Here is a 21,253-nt window from a genome sequence, read left to right as displayed (position 1 = left end):
ACACATAGCACAAAGCCTAAAATACTGCTTACAACATAATTTATATATAATTATAATTTCTATTTTTAAAAAACCCATAATTTTTTGATGTAGCCATGTTATCTTTTGCTTGTGTGACAGTAGACTAATAACAACTCTTCTTTGCCTCAATTGCAGTTTCTTATTTTCATTATCGCATTTATAAATCTGCTTTTTATGCTACAAATATTTGGGGCATTATTGCAGGGAGGACTTTCAAAAGTGTAGCCATTTGTGGTATCAAATCACTTCATAGCAGTTGAAGAAGTGTTACATTCATCACAAGCATAAGGTTCTCTGTGTCATGCTTCCCAACTTTATTACTCTTTCTGTGATTAGGCAATTTTTATCAAGGTTTTAGAAAAGATAATAAAGAGATCATGTCAGCCCTGAAGTCTCCCTTAGAAAGATGTGGTTTAGGGAATCTTCTCTCAAAAGGAGGTGTGATTGAAACTGAGGTTATAAGAATATACTAGAAACACTTTAAATAATTTGGATAGAATTGAACTTAAATCATGTAATGCTGCTTTACTCTGGAGATGCTTCAATGTCAAATCTGCATCTTGAGGTAATCCTGCAATAATTCTGTTTTAGCAGTTTCATCCATTTTAAATTTTCTATTTGTAATCCTGAAATTGACCAGAGGTAGGATATAAAGGCTGCGTAGAAGCCATTTGGGAAAGAGTGTGCATTAAACCAAAATCTTTTATCCCAAAGAAGATTCGACACTGATCCAACTGACCCGTCACAGCATAAACGAATTGCTGCTATACCACATCAGCTTTTGCAAAACCAACCTGTGTGATTTATTGGCTTGTGTGTCTGCAATCTCATCCTCTGGGTTTTCAAGGCTAATGATTTTTCATCTGCCTATTGTTGGAAGTTCCTAATAGCCTCGGCTATGTATCTGATGTTTGATATATACCAAACCAATTCAATTTGATTTTTAATGCAGCACCCTAGCTCTGCTTTTTGACAGTATCTCATACCAAAATTTGGATGAAAGCTCTTGAAATCTCCCTTCTGATGAGATTCCAGGAAGGGGAATTCTGGGGCACAGAGAGGCACACACAGCAAAGCCCCCTGTGGCAGGGGTTCAGCTGAGGTGCTCAGCCTAGGTATCCTCAGACTGCCTGCTGATTACAGATACTTCGGCATAAAGCTTGTTCTAACACCATTTACCATTCTTGAAAAAGGCTGTAAGTGACAGATTGCTTGACAGTTTAAGAAAGCACTGCCACTGAAAGAAGGGATCCCCTATCTCCTCCACTCTCCATGGCTCATTCTCACCTCTCTGCACTGCTGCCACCCTTCTGTGGACACAGCTGCTTCCACAGCTCTGTGCTCGGTGGGACAGGCCACTGGCTCAGGCCCTGTGTCAGCTTTCAGCCGGGTCTGCTACCCAGCCTGGCTCATGGTGTAACCACGCAAACATGTATGGCTCTATAAAGCAGCGAGCGAGCAGCTGGGGACTAGTGAAAGCTTATTTTGGCTTAAAGAGTTCCTCAAATTACAGACTTGGCTATGAGCCACACGCAGTGATGGCTATGAAGGCTGATCAAATCCTGAAAAGACCCCATGGAACATCAGAGGGACTTACCCTAGTGAGGTAAACAAATAGCACAATGTCAGATAAGGCTCAATGTCACTAGATAACACACATGTGAAGGGAAACTTGGAATTATTTAGAACTCTTATTCAGGAAGGATACCTGTTTACCACTAGGGACAGCTCAAGTGAAAGCCTTTCTTCAGTATACAACTATATTCTGAATCAAAGCCTGTCCATATATTGCCTGTGCATTGAGAAAAAACACAGACAAAAAAATGCTATGTACCCTTTATAATAAAAGAAAACAGGTTGCAACAGTACTTTCACCACCTGCCAACAGAACACAGTACAAAACAGAGGTTGTGGGTATTGAGACGAGGACAACAGGAATGATTAGGAGTGCAGGAAACCCATGCATGAATGGATTGAAATGGTTGGGCGAGTTTGTTTCACAGAGCAGACTTTTAAAAGAGAACATGATAATAGTAGCTAAAGTAAGGAATGGTACGGCAAGACAGATAAAAACCTTTGTTGAGACAGCTCTATTCCCTGGATCAACACAATACTATGGAGACATTCAGTGAAATTGTAAGGTAGCAAATTAAAAAACGCTAAAAACTAACACTTTTTAGCACAATATGTAATTAGACCATGTGGTGCTGATGCTGCTGTGGGGTGCATGAGGTAATTTGAGCTTTCTTACTCCTCAGTGAAAGAATAAGCTACTTAGCATGCAGAGTAAGGTAAAAACCCATGAAGTTATGCAGTTACTGCGGAACAGCACTGATTGCCACCAGCTGCCATCAGATGCAAGCTTGCTGTCTGTCCCAGCTTGTAACCACCTAACTCTTGTCTGGTGGAGGAGCTTGCAATTTGACAAAGAACAAGGCTTGCCTCTTCTGAATTCTGTGAGAGATGTCTATTCAAAGTCAAGTACATTCACCTCATGGGATTCAATGCATGCAGGCATGAAATCATGTAGAAGGGGATTTCCTAAGAAAGAATTGTCTACAAAGGGACATTTTCTGCACACAGAGGAGATGCATCATCACAGAACGTGTCTGTTCTGCTTCAGGACAGATAAAGTATCATGTCTAAAGATTTAGGCCAATTTAATGCACCCAGCCCTGGATATGGACTGAAGTGGTAGCTCCCATTTTCCCACCATTGGGCAAGCAGCGAAGACCAATACATGAAGTCATCAAAACAAATCACCTTGGAAAAAAAGATCTAAGGCTGTATTTGTGATAATTAAATAAAAAAATCAGTGCATAAATCACTTCATGGCATGGACACACACACACACACATTTCAGAGCAGACTGCTGACAAGTGACATTAACCTGTAGACAAATGATTCACTGCACACAACAACGCTGGGTGCAGCTGCACTTCACCAGTGGGTTTGGGATAGAGACCCCCCAGACTCATCACAGTGAGTGTCTGTCCGTGAGCCAGGCTTTCCAGATCCCACAGAACACTCCTCCAGGGATGGTGAGTGGGGTGGCGGGATGGGGCAATCCGTGTGCTGCTCGTCCACCACTCCTGCCCCATGGCACCTTCCCCCTTTGAGAGAAAGGAAAACAGCAATCTCTATAATTTTAGTCACGAATTTACTACTCTTTTTGGGAGGAGGAAGTGAGACCCAGAGAAGCAGTAAGAGAAGCACTGAAAACTATATTGGTTTCTCCTGCTTTAAAGTTCTTTTCTGTCCCATCAGCACCTGCCTGAAAGGCTGCAGATGACTGTGGAAGAGTGCATTCTTGGGATTTTATGACGACAAAGCTTTACCAAGCTAGGTACCTGTATTGTCATTATAGCTCTTGGTGAATGGCAAATCCTTCTAAATTATCCTTTCCCCTGAGTGTTGAAACTTAATTTTGGGATGATGTTTTGATAAAGCAATCTTGTGTTCACAGACTATGAAGGGGAAGAGTTACACCCAGACTGCCAGTATGTTTGGTACACAAGCTGATAGAAGAACTGTAGAATTGGCACCCTGAAGTTGTCAGACCTCACACTTGTGAGAGAAGATACAGCTTGCTTGGTACTAATGGTGTCTGTGCCAGGGACTGTTAAAGTGTCTTCAGTTCGTGGAAATGCTGGCAGTAGCACTGAACAGTATCTTTATATTTACAGCAGTACTAAATCCAAATTACCTATTCGGACATGTAGAGGTCATCACATTCATTTTGTAACAGCTTTTGTTAAGTGATATTAGCTATAAAAAAGTGCTCAAAATTGATGTTATTTTAGGCATGTTTCTCTCTGAGGAAAGCTGAAGACCGTTTTGGCTCCTAATCTCAATGTATGTCCTGTCATTTTTTTGAAGGAGAGCTACAATAAGCCAGTGAAGTCAAGCAGAAAATACTGGACATAAGTGAGAAATATAAAAAGAAATCCACTATTTCTCCTCATGGCTCAAATAAACTGGAACTGTTAGGTAGTTGAAAAAAAAAGGCTGAGTGTTTTGTCAGCAGAAGCACAAGGTTCAGGGTTTACCAAGAGAACCAAGGCAGAGACAAACTGCCTAACTTTGCAATGTCAACACAACTTACATTCAATAATTAAGTGTGAGACTGACCTAATGAGACAGGCAATAACCATATTTCAGGTTCAGTGGTTCTCAATAACCACACTGCAAGAATACAGCCGGGACTGGAGACAAGAAGGTTATTTTTAGAAGCACTGATACTAGGGCAGTGATTAGAAATAAGAGCCTTTTCTCAGTAATAAATGTTTTAACCAAGAAGTGCAATTCCCAGTGTTTTGAGTCATGACTGTGTGACAGAAGTCAGGACCAAAATCTTATATAGGGGCATATCTCTGTTAAGCAGAAAGCAAAGATTAACTGCTTTCCTGCTTGAAGGAAGAGAAAAAGGATATTTACTATGAGATTTTCCATATTTTCTACAGTGTAGTTAAGAACCCTCTGTGTGCTCCTTCAGACAGGGAAAAAAGGAAAAAAGAGAAAGACGTTTTGGTCTCACTGAAGACTTTGTTAAAAAAAAAAAAAAGCCAATGCAATGATCAGTATTTTTGATGAGACATTAAAACTGTCTTGATGTGTCTGTATCCTTGGTATATTGAACTTAAGATGAGGTTCAAACTATTCCATTGAAGTTTTGTGAACTGCTGCCGTTTGTATGCATTCATCAGTAGAAACATAATGGCAACTAGTACTGCTTAAAATTGGGTATTGGAATGGGACTACATGTAACAAATAAATTGTGTTGACCCCAATGACTGTAAAATATCTCTGGGTTTTTAGCAGTATACAGTGGGATACAGAAAAGCATTCCTGCTGGTATGCTAAACTGCTCTATGATCAATAAAAACTGTATGAGAACATGAGACTGGATAAATAAAACTGTCCCTATAATTAATGTATTCTTTTCTCCCAGAGTATTGCACTGCTGTTCTGTACCTCTGAATTTCTGTGCTTCCACTGTACCACTGTACCCATCTCCATTTTTATCATCTGCTATTTTGTTCTGCCTTCTCCCTTGTCGTTGTTTTGTAGTGTCAGGGACACAGGAGGAGGGAAAGAGTGCTGTGGTTTTATCAAATAGTTACAACTGGGGGGAAAAATCCAAACCCACTAACCAAAACAAACATCCTAGCTCTTATCAGTGACCCATTGAGAGAGCAATAGAAGAGGAAGGAGACCTTGAGCTATCAACAGCATGATTATGCTCTACATCTACTTGTTCCGGCTGTGCAGCTCATCAAGATCCAAAACACTTATGATACAAAATCCTAGGTCTGACAAGAACTCAGACTGTGCAAAATGACACTTGCCAGCCAAAATATTCTTGTGGCTTCCCTTCCCTCTTGCTCTTCCACTGACACTCCTTTGCCAGTCATGTTTTCTCACCTGTGGGTGAGTGAGTGAGTGAGTGAGTGCATGAGTGTGTCCTGATATTCGGCACATCCACTCCTGACAACAATGCCCTTTAATGACATTTTTCTTCTGGACTTTTGAACAACAGAATCCAGTGAAAATTCACAGATTATCACAGCAGTGTCATCTTCAAAGCAGCTGATTTCCTGTGCCCATTTAACTATGTGAAATGGCCATACTTTAACAGAGATCATTGGTGCTCACAGACGGAATAGCCCTACTCAGCAGTTATCTCAACATTTCTAGTAAATCTTACTGCATATGAATTCCCCTAATTCTCAGTGTAAATTGTGCTGTGATACTGATTTTCATTGTTTTGACGTGTTGTGGAGCAATGATAGCTGATGACTGCACACAGCATGCAGTAGCCTTGCAGAAAGGAGTATGTTGAGGGAAATCCTCAGATGTCCTTACAAATAAACTTTGTTTTGTTTTTATGTTCTCAAGACAACCAGGGTGCATTTTCAGCCCCTCCCATGCAGAGATAATGCCCCTCTGCAGAAGGGAAGGACTGGCTGCTCCCTTGGGCTGGGATGGTGGGGGCAGAGGTGGCTCCCTGAGCTGGGTGAGTGGCAGGGCAGGGCCTTGTCAGCCAGGGCTGTTCCACAACCCCAACCAGGAGCAGGGCAGCCCGAGCCCTGAGCTTCAGGATTCATCCATTCCTGAGGATGGATTGAGGCTGGGACAGGACTTCAGCCCTGGCTTGGTGTGCCCCAAGCAGCATCTGGCGGCGTAGAAATCTTAGCAGAAGGGTATTGAACCAAAGCTAAAGTACAGAGGCAGCACCAGGTTTTCCAAACTTCACAACTGAGAATTCTTATGATTTCAGAAACATCCTAGAATAAATACATTAAACTCCATTCAGTGCAGTTACTTTGGAAATTCTCTTACATATATCTCAATAAGTGTATATCCTGCATGTGACATGAAAGTGTTTACTGACTTCTGAACCAAAAGCCAGTAAAGAGTTGAAAATACAGTTAATTTGCTGCTGAAAGTAGTTTGTCAATTCCAAGTAGGAGGTCTTCAAAGGTTAAATAGATAGATTTAAAGCAATTTAAACAGATTCATGATTGCTGGGACTGTTCATAAAACCCTGGACATGGTGAAAACTAACACATTGCCTACTTAGTTTTACAGAGTGAAAGACATCTGAATTCAGTTCTTCTTTATCCATACATTAATTTTTATAGTTATGGTATCATAGAAAGAGATTTTGTGGGGATTGGAGGTGGAAAGAGATGCTGTTTTGAAAAGATTTATATCTGGCAAACTGGGAGCAGGGTACAGGAACAGGGAAGTTTCTGTCAGAGATTTCAGACAGTTAGGACTCACTGAATGGATGACAAAAAACATAACTTGACAAGATAGAAAATATTAAAGTATTGTACGTTAGACAGTAAATTACATAGTTCCTTTAGCCAATGGAATGAAAAAAAAATAAAGCAAACAAAAACTTTGGGTTTTTCTTCTGAACCCCTGTTTTGCTGAGCACAAATGGTGATTCTCTTTTCCTACAGGAGCGACAGTCAGTGGTGATGTATGTAACTGTGCATTCAGTGTGTACTCAAGTGCATAAACAATCCCTGTCTCCTCTCCACAGGAACATTCTCTCCATGTTTTTCTATTCTGCTGAATGTGCAGTGTGACAGTTGTTGTACAATTTCTAAAGAGAAAAAGATTTGAACTAAACAGTGCCAGACCAGTTATTGATTTGCTTCAGTGTAGAGGAAAAATATGTTTCTTCATCACTTACTACAGGGAATGGGTGAAGGAAGCCTCCTTCTTCCCTCTGTTTGAAGATGCATCTTTGGTTTGCTGAAAGAGAGCAGAAGGTCTCCTGCAAATTATTAAGTTCAACATCTAAGTAATTTCCTCCATATACCAAAGTCAAAGTAGTTTAGTATCTGGTTGAAGGCACCTAAATGAAGCACCTCCACCGAAAGCCTAGCTCCCCATGGTCCCTGTAGGGAAAGTGGAGGGAGACAGCCCTCTAGAGGTGTTTGTTTTGCCCTATTGAGATATGAATTCCTTTATGGAGACACCATTATGGGAAACATAGAGAATCTGCATTGTCATTCAAGTATTTCAGTAAAGTAGCTAAAATGAGATGGCATTAATTTCTTCCCAAACAGAAATTCCCTCCCTGAGATTTCTGTTATCCAAGTCTTTGAACTGTTGTTCCAAGACATCTTCAGCCCCTGCCCAGGCTCCTTATAGGACTTACTGCAGATGGGGGACTTACACGCTCCTTCCCTAACATCCCATCATCACCTGCACCTCAAGGACTCCTGAAGTGAGCACAATGAAGATGCCTTCGTGCCCAGGTCCGGCTGATATGTGAACAAAACAACCAAGGCTCTTTGCAAGGTTTTCTGGAGCAAAGGGAGGGGAACAATGATATTAAAAGATGTATTGTTCTGGAATGCTTTTGTGTATTCCATACTCCCTGTGAGCAGATCCTCAAAGGCTCCCAGTTGATGCTGACGTACCAGAATTTCTACCAAAACCCAGCTTAGAGTTAGGAGCTTGATTGCCTCTGTACATCATGGCCTAATGACACTATGTTCAGGGACATGAAAAGCTTATTATCTATTTATGAAAGGCCATGTTTACAGGCTTGTAAATAATGCAGGTAAATTTTATTTAATAACGACAATAAATTTTAGTTCTGCTTCCTGTATTAACAGTAAGTGGCTGATGTTTGGTATTGCTTGTGCAAATGGTGTTTCCCACAGAACAAGACAGATCCTAAAAGGCCAAATTAAATTAATTCGCGGTTCATCTTGCCCTAAGGGAGTTGTACAAGATGGCAATACTGTGACTTAGAACCACAGAGACACTGAAAAGAAAAAGAGAAATAATACTACTTGTAAATCATACCTCAAAACTCTGTAAGTTCTCCCCTTCTGTGTCAACCTGACTTGAAAGTCCAAATGATTTTTACTGAGAGTTAGGCTGCATGGTGCACATGGCACCCCGAAAATATAACCTCTAGTCTTAAAGCTTTGGTAAAGTAATGAAAGCCTTAAAGAATCATACAAGCACAAAACTTTGCCAGAGAGTTGCTTGATCTGGGAAGAAAACAGTGATTTGGGGTATTGCCATGGGCTGACTGTACATGAGTGCTTGCTTCAATGCCGAGTACTGTGGAAGAGTGCCGGACACTGGTGCAGCTCTGAGCCGAGTTCAGGGAAAACGTTCCACTGTCTTCAGTAAACTGGACTGAGGCCTTGATTCCATGAGGAGGTCTTTCTCACCCACAGTAAAAAGGCAGGCTGAGTTGTAGTCAGCTTGATTCTGTTTTTCCCTTTTGTGGTTTTTCACTTTTTAGATGCCCTTGCAAGCTTTTATCTATTCTAGGAGTCCCATGAGACAAGAACATTCATGCTGATTTCATGGAATGGACTGAGAAGTTTCAAGAGGCTTTCTGAGAAGCACTTTATGCCGCTGGCTAAAAATCTGAAGTAGAAATCTACAAGAGAATAGGGAATTAGGCTAAGAAAAACAAACAAAAAGAAAAGAAAAGAATTATACAATAGATGTAAACATGGCAACAGCAACAAAAACACATTTATCTCTGAAGCCATGAGCTATTACATTTTATTCTCTGTAGAGGGAAGAAAGAATTAGAATTCTACTTAGGTGACTACAATTGAACGGCATGGAAGCAAGGGACTGAAAACAGATACTGATGGATCTAAATATTCACTTTCCAAGACAGGGATTAGAAAATTCATCCTGTAATGCTCTCAGAAATCTTCTTACCTAGAGTCACCATCATTTTAAGAGGAACCTCATTGCATGTTTGTTATTTGAGAAAAAAAACCCATATCGACAAAGCTTAAACTAGGGGGGGGAAAAAAAAGCAAAGGATAGACCCTGATTTTTTATCTAACCACTCCTTTCTGAAGGTCTCCATCACAGCAACATCTGAGCATTCACGCATGGCAGCCATGAAAATATCCACAGAAGATGCTAGAGTTTCTCTTATTTACTCTTAGAGGATATTATTACTTCCTATCACAAGCTGGTTTGGACTGGAATTTAACCTCTTCTGCACGTGTTCTTTTTCTCACTTTCCACTGGTATAATGGACTGTATTAGTATTTGGAGAGCACACTGGAAGGAAAAGTAGCAGGATAAAGATGAATGGTGTTTATTTTTCTTTGATTAGATAGAACAGCAAACAGTGTGAATTTGGGTAGACAACCTGTAGTTCCATTTTTTGGTGAGATTAACTGCTACATAACGTGAAAGCTTGCACAGCGGTCTAGAAAACTACTATCAGGCTAAAAAGATAATAAAATGTTTTGGACAGAAATACAAACAATGGTGAATAATGAATATCTAGTGATCTATAATTCTGACAAAGGTTTTTCTTTGAGGCTATGGGTTCGAATTACATGCACATACACATGCTCAAAATACTGCAGTACTCAGCATGATTTATGTAGTTGATAAAATGCCTCATAGTAGCCCAAAAATAGAATTGCACCAGGTGCACAACAAACAGGCATGCTACTTTCAAAAAACTCAAGTAAGCCAACTGGAGCGGGAGCCAATGAGAGCAGATGATCGACATATTTATTTTGAAAGCAGCCAGAATGCCTCAACCTTCTTCAGTCACAACTATCTAAACTAAGTCATGGCAGTCCCCGATTCAGCTAATCCCTGTTATGACTCTGTTATCAGGTGAGAGAAAGAGTAATTCTTTTACTCAGGCCAACTTTCTTATTTCTCATGACTCTTACCACTGTTTGCTTTTACTGTCCATGGTCAGATAAATCTGAGGCTTCTTGAAGTAATGACCTAAGTTCATATAATTTGATGTCCAAATAAAACCACAGAGAAGTAGACAAATACAGCTCCAATAGCCCCAGGCTCCAGGAATACAGGGAAATAAACCAGTGACACAAAGAAGAGAGTTGATACGAAGTCCAAGGGAAGGGGACATGATTTCTCTGGTAGGGCTGAAAGACAGGAATTACTCCTCCTGTCAATGTGGTGTTGTCTTTGAATGAGGTAGACTGTGAATTAAAACTGGACGTTCCTTCTCACTAACTTTTCCTAAGCAAGTGAAAATATCTTTGACTGTTTGTATTAAATTTTAGATTTTAATTTAAATGTTTGAGAAGTAGAAAGATAGAGTAATTTTAACTAATCAGAGGGATATGAATATTTTTTTAAGAAATAATCTGGGTAGTAAAATTAAAAAAAAATAGAATTATAGAATCCTAGAACCGTAGAATCATAGAATGGTTTGAGTGGGAAGGAGCCTTAAGGACCATCTAGTGCCAACCCCGCTGCCATGGGCAGGGATATCTTTCATAAGACCAGGTTATTCAGAGCACCATCCAGCCTGGCCTTGAACACTGCCAGGGATGAGGGGTCCACAACCTCTCTGGGCAACCTGTTCCAGTGTCTCACTGCCCTTATATAAAGAATTTCTTCCTAATATCTAATCTAAACCTACTCTGCTTCATCTTAAGGCCATCATCCATATAATGTCTAAGTATGGGCAATGGTAGAAAAGAGGGGAACAGAATAAGCACAGATCTGGTGATAAATAGCAGTTTTCCAGAATGTAATTCTAGTATCAGACTAACTAAGATTCAGACAAGTAGAAATTTTGCTGATGTAAAGTTATCATTACTAGAAGTTCGAAGGGAGAAAGTAAATGTCCTGTCTGATAGCTGTAAGGACAATGTACTATTTGGTCAAATTGATATCTTGACTTTCGGAATTTATGGATGGTGAAAGCAATTCTTGAAAAACAAGAGGCGTGGAGAGTCTTCATTTGTAGTGAAGACAAAGTAATAAGGGATCAGAGAGAAAAGTCAGATAGGAAGAGAAAATACCAGAACAAGGAAAACAAATCTGGAATTGACAGAGGAAAAGCAGAAATCAAAGGTTTTACGTGAGCAGAGAAAAAAGTTGGGGGAGTGTGACAGGTAGGTGAAGTATAGGAATCAGACAGCAGAGGAGGCAGCTTCATGAAAACACCTAACCCTGACACAGTGATTTTACCTTGAGAACAGGTTGATGGGTGTAGGGAGAGAAGGTTAGAAAACCAGAAAGAAATCAGAAGCACAAAACAGGGACAGGGAGACCAGCAGCACACAAAGGGAACATCGTAGACTTCAAAAGCAAGCTGTTGGTGTGGATTTCAGTGGATGTGTTGTGTTTGCTATGAGAAAGGTATCAAAATGGAGACCCATTGAACAATGTAGATCTCTCCTGAAACTGTGGTAGTGTACTTTTGTTGATTAGCATTTTAATGACTCATAATAAAATACAATATGCGGATGTAATCTGTGCACAAATGCTTGAGGAAATGAAAGACTGACTAACAACCATTGCATAATTTCAACATGGAGAAGTTATTGCCCAATTCAGATGTCAAAACCATGCAAATAGAGATGCCTTGGTCCTACTAGGTTAATGTTCAATTTGTTTTATTACCATTTCAAACATAAAGGAACACAGGCAATAATATTTCTGATTTGGATATTTAACCTTTATTCCAGTAATTTCTCTTCTGGATGAAATGAAGCCTAGAGCTAAAGCAATCTAATTGAGAATAAGGTTCATCACCTAAGTTCCATGATTATGCAAGCATCTTCACATAATAAATCTGGCAATACTTTCTCTTAAATCAATATTTCCCAGACAAAAAGGTCTGTGGTAGACCTTCAATTCCTCATTTATTGAACATAGCCATTCTCAAGCCCTGAGTTCCCTTAGAACAACAGAAAACAAAGCTGAGAACCACCTTTTTTCAGTAAAAAAATGTGATTTTATTGAAACCTAAGCTATATCTGATCACAGCACCAGGGCCCCCAGCTGGAAGTACGTCATGTCAGCTCCAAGGAAGAACAAAGGTATCCTGATTTTAAAAAAGGAACTTTTAAAAGAATCCTTTTCCTGCCCCTCAAAATATTTGATTTGCATGCTTCATCAGAGTAGGAATTGATTTTGAAATCAGTTTTCCATACAAAGATTGTTTCTTAAATGACTTTCCTTGCAGAATGGTATTTAATGTTCCCACAAATAGCATGAAGAGAGGGGATACGAAGTACCAAATCAGGGAAGACATAGTTGAGTAAATTGGGAATTTAAGACAAAGAACCATTAAGCACACTCCTATTAGCTCAGGAGTGAGTCCTTTTCAAGGACAAGGGAAAAACAAAATGTACAATGCAGGTCCATGGCAGTAGGTTTAACATTTTAATATCTGGCACGCTGCCTGTATCTGATGCACTCGTTCAAATAGGCAGATGCTGGATTGGATAAGTGGAAGGGCATGTAAGGACATGGAGTCTAGCTCCTTGCTGCATTTATTATCACAATAACTCACCGACTACAGAACGTGGGAAGAAAGTTCCCTGGATGTTAAGAGAGGCTTTACACTGACAGCCTGAGGTGGAGGCTGGTGCTGTGATTAATGGACACTAGAGTCGGAGAACAATTGAAACTATTCCAAGTCCAACTCAGACACTGCTTGTAACATTTACTGGTGGAAAAGACCCTTTCCCCCTACTATCAATTCAAATGTAACTCATGTGATTTGTTTTCTCACATGGGTAATTCTATACCACCAAACTCTTTATTAGCAGGTATTTTAATCCTGCACACTTTTGTTTTTATAGAAAAGCAAAATATCTTTTTTTTAAAAAATGTTTTTGATTGGTTATGATGGATAGCATGGCTCACTAGAGACCCCAGATCACCATCTTGCCCTACAGCGTCTGGCTGGTAAAGCCTGGTAATCAGTAAACTGATGACAAGGCAGCTCACAATTTTAGAGCAGAAAGATGTCAGGTTTTCCATCTTGTTTATTATGTTTTAGCACTGGCATTAACTTTTGTCTTACCCAAGCCACTAGGGATATGATTTTACTTAAAAAATGGAAGAGTCTCTATTTCCTTGGATATGATCCTTCACAGGAATTTGTTTGAGTGGATTTGAAAAGAGAAGCTAATTTTTAACCACTGTGCATTCTCCTAGTCTTTGATGGTATCCCACCACATATTTTATGTACGTATGATGTTCTTGTTAGTAAAAAATGTCACAAGACAAGAGCTCTACCCGTATCACCTGGTTCCTAAGGAACAGCACTGTGATTCACAGAGCTGCAGAGCGCCTGCTTGCGCTGCGGTGAATTATAGCCACGGAGGGGGCGACACCAGTCGCACAGGTACTCAAAACAGCTTATTGGGGAGTACATCCTCCAGTATCTGTTGCTGCCACGACCAACGTCACAGGTGTCCGTGAGTCAGCACTGCAGTCCGTCCTGTTTAACGCAGAGACTGAATCAAGAACTTCCGCAAGAAAATAACGCAGTGGCCAACCGCGGCTGTGATGCGCACAGGGATGCTCCCGCCGGCTGGCGACACGAATCAAAAAGGAAAGAAAATGTTGATTGGCCCGTGCAAAATCCCTGGATTTTGGTGGGGTTGGTTTTTTTTTTCCTTTGAGTAATGACTGCTCTCTGCTACTTGATAGCCAAGGCTGGCAGCGCTATGGCAACCGGGCTGCGGGAAGGGCGGAGGGGAAAAGTCGCTTAGCAACTGGAAGCTTTAGGCAGGCAAGGCTGGTTTAAAGCACAGCAGTTAAAAAAAAAAAAAAAAAAAAGAGGGAGCAACAAAAATCCCCTCCTCAAAACAAATCCGCAGTTGCTACTAGAGATGACTAAAAGATAGATCTGAGGAGTTAAGAATTTAGAAGAAAATAAAAGAAAAAAATGCATGACAAAGCCAATAAAAAAGGAGATAACAGCTTGGGGGGGGGGGGAGTGGGGGGAAGTAGCGCTATTTCACACTGATCATCCTAGTTACAAGCTTCATCAATGCAAACAACAGCCCTAAACCAGCACAGGCTATTCCCTGTGAGATCTTTATACTGTTCCGAAAAGCAGAACTCCACAGGCATCTCCTCCCTGGCCACCCAAGCTTTGGCCGAGCATGCAGAGGGGCTGTGTGCATCCCTGAGCCAATGCACAGCCCCTGGGCATGGCTTCCATGGACTCCTGGCACCCCGAGCCCACTGCCAGTGGGGCCACTGCTACTTGGGGGGTGGAGGGAGCAGCAGCCTGTGTAGTCTTGCCCTCTCTGGTTATTATTTATAGGCTTCCTCTGGCATGATAAGGGCTCTACGGTCAAGAAAAAAAAAGTAATATGAAAGGTTATCCAATGCACCAATTCAGATTTTTAGTAATAATTTTTCTGAGATGTTTTTCCAGTGGTCCAGGCACCCTGGCACTTCATTAATAATGCAGTAAAATCCCAGCAACATTACATTAATCACTCCGGTGGGAACCCAGCCAGTCAGGCACCTCTTTTTCAGCCCTCCATCCTCAGCCTTCTCTAAGCACTGTCTCAAACAGAAGTCTTTCACTGCATGCTTGGAAAGTTGCCCAATTTGAGCTATTTTGGACTAACAAAGGGACAATTTCATCCAAAGACACAGAAACCCCACAGAGCTACTGCCCTCCCCCTCTCTAGTGCAATGGGGGTTGGGTGTTTCTGCTGACCATCGCCCAGGCAGGAAAACATGAAGGAGAGACTGCTTTGGTCTAACCTTCCCCTTTAAAGTGTACCTGGAGGCCAATGGAAAGCTAACTTGCATCTGCAGGTATGCAGAGCCACAGACTCCTCGTGGAGTGCAGGGCCTAGCGGCTGAGCTGCAACATTTGGTGATGTTTTGTTAATGCAGAGAAATCAGTTTACTACTGGAAAAGCCTGATCAGGCAAAAACCAAAATAGATGCTGGGAATGTGTCAGTCCGGTCAAATATCAGCATAGTCAAGCCACAGGCAGGTTGGCAGGCAGATCTGGATGGCAGAGGGCTTTTTCCAGCCAAGCAACCCGACCAGCAGCCAGCACGAAGACTGCCCCCACTCCCGGCTGCTCCTGTGCCCTGGCTTCTCCCTGCAGCCCGTCCACTCCTGGCTGTCTGCCTGCTCCCTCGGACCCTGCAGCGGCCAGCTGCTGATGGCCAGCAGCTCTCCGGCTGCAGCCTCGCCACCTCCTGGGCTCCAGGCCTCCTGAACCAGTGTTTTTAGGGCTTATAATGCTACAGCATTTTTGTGTTCACATTTACCGGCTGCATTGTCTCCCCAGCAGATAATGCTGACTAAATTGATACTTTACAAAGGCACAAAGGAGTCAGCTTGTGACTGATACACAATACTGGTTAACAAGACACATACAATGGTGGTATTAGTGGGAGGAAAGAAAAGCTCAACTTTCTGTCAGTCATAGGTTCATTAGAAAGTAAAGAGTTGTTAGCATGCAGAAAAGCTCTTTACGTGCATGAAAATGGTACCAGTTTTGAAAAAGAGAAGGAAAAATTAACCTTGCTTTAATGCTGGTGGTGGAACTAACTCAAACTGTCTTCCCTCAAGTAACCTTTCTTAACAGAACTCTGAAATGTGTACACTAAAAGAATAAGATCAATCAAAATCCCATTTTTTTTTCTTACATACACTTTGGCCAGAGATGGATACCTGAAGCTTCCTGAGGAATGTCATAGATTATTGTAACACTAATAACCAACAAAAGCTTCTAGATTTACAAGAAATAAATAATGTGAAAAATATATTATCTTTTCCTTTTGCTTCTTCTAATGGTTTTTTTAGACATCTGGGAGATCTTGCATCCAGAAGATACGAGAAGAAAGTATGGAAAATGCCTTAAATCCTGCGGTCACACACGGAGAAAAGAGGCTGCAAATTTTTCCTTTAAAAAAAACCAAAACCAGTGGTTCTTGGGTTTAAAAGTCCAAGACCAGCATGCCATAGCAGCTAGGTGTTGATTTCACTTTTTTCTTTCCAGCAGCTTTGTGCTCATAAGATGAGCTGCCAGAGTCTTCAGCACGGCCTTGGAGTCCTGCTCCTTTATTGCTGCATGAGTTGTACAAACCTTATTGCAATTCTGTTTTTCTTGGAGCAGAAATGGCAAAATGTAACCCACCTCCTCTCATGATCTTACAAATCAAACAGACATTGATTTTAACCGTTGCCTATGGAATAATATGCCATGGTCAGCTTAGGACAGAAAAATCCTGATGCAATGGTGAATATGCAGATTCACTCATCTCTTTGCGCTCTCACTCAGCTTTCCAGTTAATAAAAGTCCCCAAAGTAGAAAAGTCCTGATATTAAAAACATCAGTGTAAGACACATGAATATTGTGAAGTGCACAGGTGCTGTCATTTACTGGGCTGCTGGCTGCCAGTGACACCAGTGAGATACTGGATTCAGCTACACAAGCTGTAGGTCTTTGGTTTGCCTTGCTTCACCCTAAACAGCAGCAAATAATGTATGTGTTGGTAAGGCAAAATAATTTTTTTTTTTTTGTTAAACGGCAACTTTTGGCCAAAGATAGCTGTGTGATCTAATTTAAAATAATGCTTACAGTTTGTTTGCTGTATCAATATTCTCAATTATATAAGCTCTTAGAGGACAAATAAAAACAAAAGAATGAAAAAGTGAGCATGATATCTGCAACTGAAGATTGTTGTAATAGATGCAAAACAAGCTATACTTGCTCAGGCCATTTGTTTTCTTTGTTAAATTTTGATCATGTCATCTCTAAAGTTTAATGGTCTTCAACAGAAGCTTCTTGCACTCCAAAAAGTCTGACCCTTTTCTCCTTCTATATGCACGGACACTGTTGTTATGATTATCATGGCTGGGAAAGCCTGTGAAGAAATACGTGTGCCTAGTACCATCTAGTGGAGGGAATGCTGGAGAGACATTTAAACGAAAGGAGGAGAAATAATGCCAATTATTTGAGGTGGGAGCTAAGCTCATCAGGGCTGCGATAGCTCTTTGGGGAAAGAAGATGAGAAATAGTTGTCTTCAAGATGTGCAGAGACTTTTTCAAGGCTCTCTCTTCCCAACTCCCCTAGAGAGTAGTAAACTACCTAGGACTGAAATGCCTTTTAATAATACTGACCATCAAGCTTAAGAACATTTTGAAATTATACTCTGTTTTTCTGAAGAAATTTATAGGCAAACCACATGCCAGCGATGCCACCTGCTTCTTATTTGACAGGAACCATCTGGACAGCAAAAAGTCTAAAGCCAAGAAAGTCATTGCAGTCTGCAAGGCAGGATAAGAGAGCTGTAATTTAAACGCCCGAATGTCACCTGCAATGTGAAGGATTGTATGTGACCAAAGGGCATAAAGTGGAAAGCGTGCCTGTAGCTGTAAGCCTTGCATTAGAGGAAATGATTATTAAATATGTAATGTAAGGACTTGAATGGCCTCCCACTCAACCTCTTTCTGTTTGCAATGACCCCTAGACAACAGAGAAAGCCCTCCCAGAAATTAAACTAATTTAGTGGTGGCACAAGCAAAGCAAAAGTAGTGAAGAGCCCAGAAGATGCCCCTCATGACCTCATTCTTTCGCACAACCTGGACAGCAGTGAAGTAAACAGCCTATGCACGCATCAGCTGACTTCTGGCTGCTGGCTGCTAATCTGACTCTCTGCTTTCCCTAATCTTCCTTCTTAGTATGCCATCAGCCCTACGTTTACCTTCTCCTCCTTATTTCCTTCTACTCATCTATTTGGTTCCTAAAGATTAAACTAAAGTTTATAAAAAGCAAGCAAACAAACAAGCAAACAAACAAAACTAAACAGAAAGAACACTAGAAGAGTTAAGTCCTGCATCTCGTTGGAGCAGGGCAGTGCTCTGCACAAGTAGGAATAAAATTCAATGGAAAGTACAGGTCAATAAGACAAGAATAGGGAAAGCATTGGAAATGAAAGTGTATAATTTGCTCCTGGAAGGTGGAGTACTGAGCCAGGCAGAATGAAAAAAGGATGACTTCAGTGCTGCTTGACTAGCTGGCAACCCTCCCACCTTCAGACTGAGTGTTAATTTTTAAACTGTGCAAAATATCTCCTGGGGCCAGAGAGCATATCTGGAAATGAGACCCAGGGGGTGGAGAGCAGGCTTCAGTGAAGGGCACTGAGCACAAGAGAAGTGCCTCAAGGTAGTACTGAGGCAAACAAACACCCCTTTATTTGCATTCCCTAAATTCCTTGCAGCAGCCTCATGGAAGTGATCAAAAAAAGAATTATCAGTGACAAAGAGAGGAGGGAATTACTATTACAAAGCAAAGTAACAGTGTTCACTTTAGTCTTGGTCCATAGCTGTAGCATAGTTACGGTTAGCGTGATAGGTCCAAGATATTTTGGAATCAAACTTGAGTACCTCATGCTTTCATCAGGAGATGGAGTAGAAGGTCTTTCCCATGTAATTATCCCAAAGATATCATAATCTCCATCGCAGTAGCCCACACTCCATGGCACTGAGACAGGCAGCCCTACCTGCCAGCTACAGCAATCCCTCAGAAAACTGTAACTTGGCCTCCACCTCCTTCAGCACCGAGGAGAAGCCTTTGGCATCCAGCTCTATGCTGGAAAACACTGAGGGACAAGCCCAAGTCACCATCCCCAGTACTCTTGGTTGTGAATGGAAATGCTAAAACCCCAGTGCAGTTATCTAAAATTCTTGTTGCACATCTCAGACCTAAAATGTGGGACTTTGTGTGAGAAGATCCTACTGGGTCCCTTCCAACTGAGAATATTCTATGATTCTATGATTATGGGATTCAGCTAGACTGGTTTCTCTGCAAAATTTTAGCCTAGAGGAGCTGGCATGGCCATGGTGTCAACATCCCTGAGGCTTAGTCTGCCACAGAAAGAGAGGAGGGTGTTCAAGTCAGCACAGGCAAAGGGAAGGGAGGTAAAAAGCAGGAAGAGCCCATCTGTCACTGCCATGTGATGAGTCCCATGGTACTTCCCTGCTGTGTCTGTAGGCTGCACTGCCAAGTGAAAGGAAAGCCTTCTGCTATTTCCAGTGTCTTGCTGGGAAAAGGAGAGGACATTCAAGATCAATAATAGAGCTTTGGCTAGGTTTGCTGAGGAACTTGCTGGCAATGTGCTGTGCTGTTCATTGGAAATATCTGGGAATGCTACCAAAACCCCTTTGCTCCCTGGGAATTGCCTTTACTGGTCTGGAAATGGCTGCAGTGTCCTGCACGAGTAGTTTACTTCCTTCTCCTAACACAAGTAACTGCATTTGGCAGGAAGGAATCATAATGCTCCTGCAGGATTCTGAAATCCCAGGTAGCTCTGCCCATTGTTTGGTATAAAAGGTTTCTCCCCAGTCTTGATGTTGTGCCTGCCTCAAGAAGGGAGCAGTGCCTCTTTTGTCCCAGACAGCATGCAAGAGTCTCCTCAGTCAAACCAGTTTCTTCAGAATCCTCTCCTACAAGTGCCAACCTCTAACCAGAACAGCACCTTCAAGGCCAATGTTTGGCCATTTCTTTAGCTTTCTGGACACCAAAATAGACACCGAGTCTGAGGGTGAGCTTTGGAGAGTTGTACACCTCTGGAAGCTGTGTTGTACTCCCAGCTGAAGTCAATGGGAGAGCGACTTCTCTGCTGAGTTCCTGGCTCTCACCAGGCCTGGGCTCACTTGTGCAAGCTAACACACTCAGGACAGCATGGGCAGACTGCACAGAGTGTAACTTCTTCCCTCCTATGCAATCTTCCAACGCTATCCCAGCAGGTTTTGCACCCTCACACATGCCACACACATATGCAGCTTCATGTTACAGAGCCACCACCCTGGCACGCTGCAACGTGGGTTATAAACTACTTCAGACATCTTGAACTGGTCAAAAACACATTAAAAAAAGCATTTTCAATTGGACCACATAGGCACCACATGAGATGAGATAAGTCACAGGGATGAGAGCTGTGCAGCATGGATCAGTCCATGCTTACTGCTCTGCCTCAGCACTGAGGATTAGCTCCTGGCTCTCTTCTATTTAGCAGTGTAGCCACAGGGTCTAAGTAACCTTCTCGAGCCCTATCACAGCTAGAGTTGTAATAACATAATCCTATTATTCTAAATATAGCTCAAGCTCCAACCATCTCTGTGAAATTCAGTCATCTTCCATAGGTATACTTCCCGACCCTCTGAAGGAAGAGTTGGCTGGGTTCAGCCTTTCTGAAGAATAATTTCAGGTTGGTTTAGACCCTTATCCTGCATCAATAAATACAGTCTAGGCCAAAGAACACATCTGTAGAGGTGTGGTTCTTATTTCTTCCAATATCCTTTTTGTTTGAAGAGATTGAAGGTTGCTTTTTTTTTCTTTTTTCTCTCAGAAGTACATTGTGGCACATATATGGCTGGGGTGCTGCATTTGGAATTAAAAAAATTATAAAATTGACTTGTCTTTTCAAGAGCTCTTAATCTGAAATAATAAATGAAACATCATAGATCCAACAGTATTTTCTTTATATGTCAGCAGTTAGAGTGAAGTTAGAGTGAATACTTAATTCATAAAAGTAAAGGGAGAAGGATTTGGCCAAACACCTATTTACCTTAAGAAAGAGCTTAAAATATAGATTAATGCTGCTTCAAGAAGATGTCAGATTAATATCATGAAATGTCCATAATCAATAGCAAAAACGTACTCAGTTAAATGGATGCCATCTGTGTATTCTGGCATTTGGTAACATAAACAGCTTTTGATACATTTGGACTCAGAAGCAAAACCCGATCTGATGAAACTTCCAGAAATCATAAAAGACTATGAATTCACAGGTTTCAGCAACTCACATTTCACTCTTGTAACTCAAACTTTGTTCCATGACTTTATGACAGGAACAAGAAGTAAGACTATCTTTGCAGCAGCCAGCAAATGTCTTTGTCATTGACAAGGATTAAGGAAAGAAACAGGAGAAGGTGGC

Source organism: Corvus cornix, chromosome 1 (assembly GCF_000738735.6).
Source record: "Corvus cornix cornix isolate S_Up_H32 chromosome 1, ASM73873v5, whole genome shotgun sequence".
Taxonomy (NCBI): Eukaryota; Metazoa; Chordata; class Aves; order Passeriformes; family Corvidae; genus Corvus; species Corvus cornix.
Note: the sequence above shows the minus strand (reverse complement) of the source record.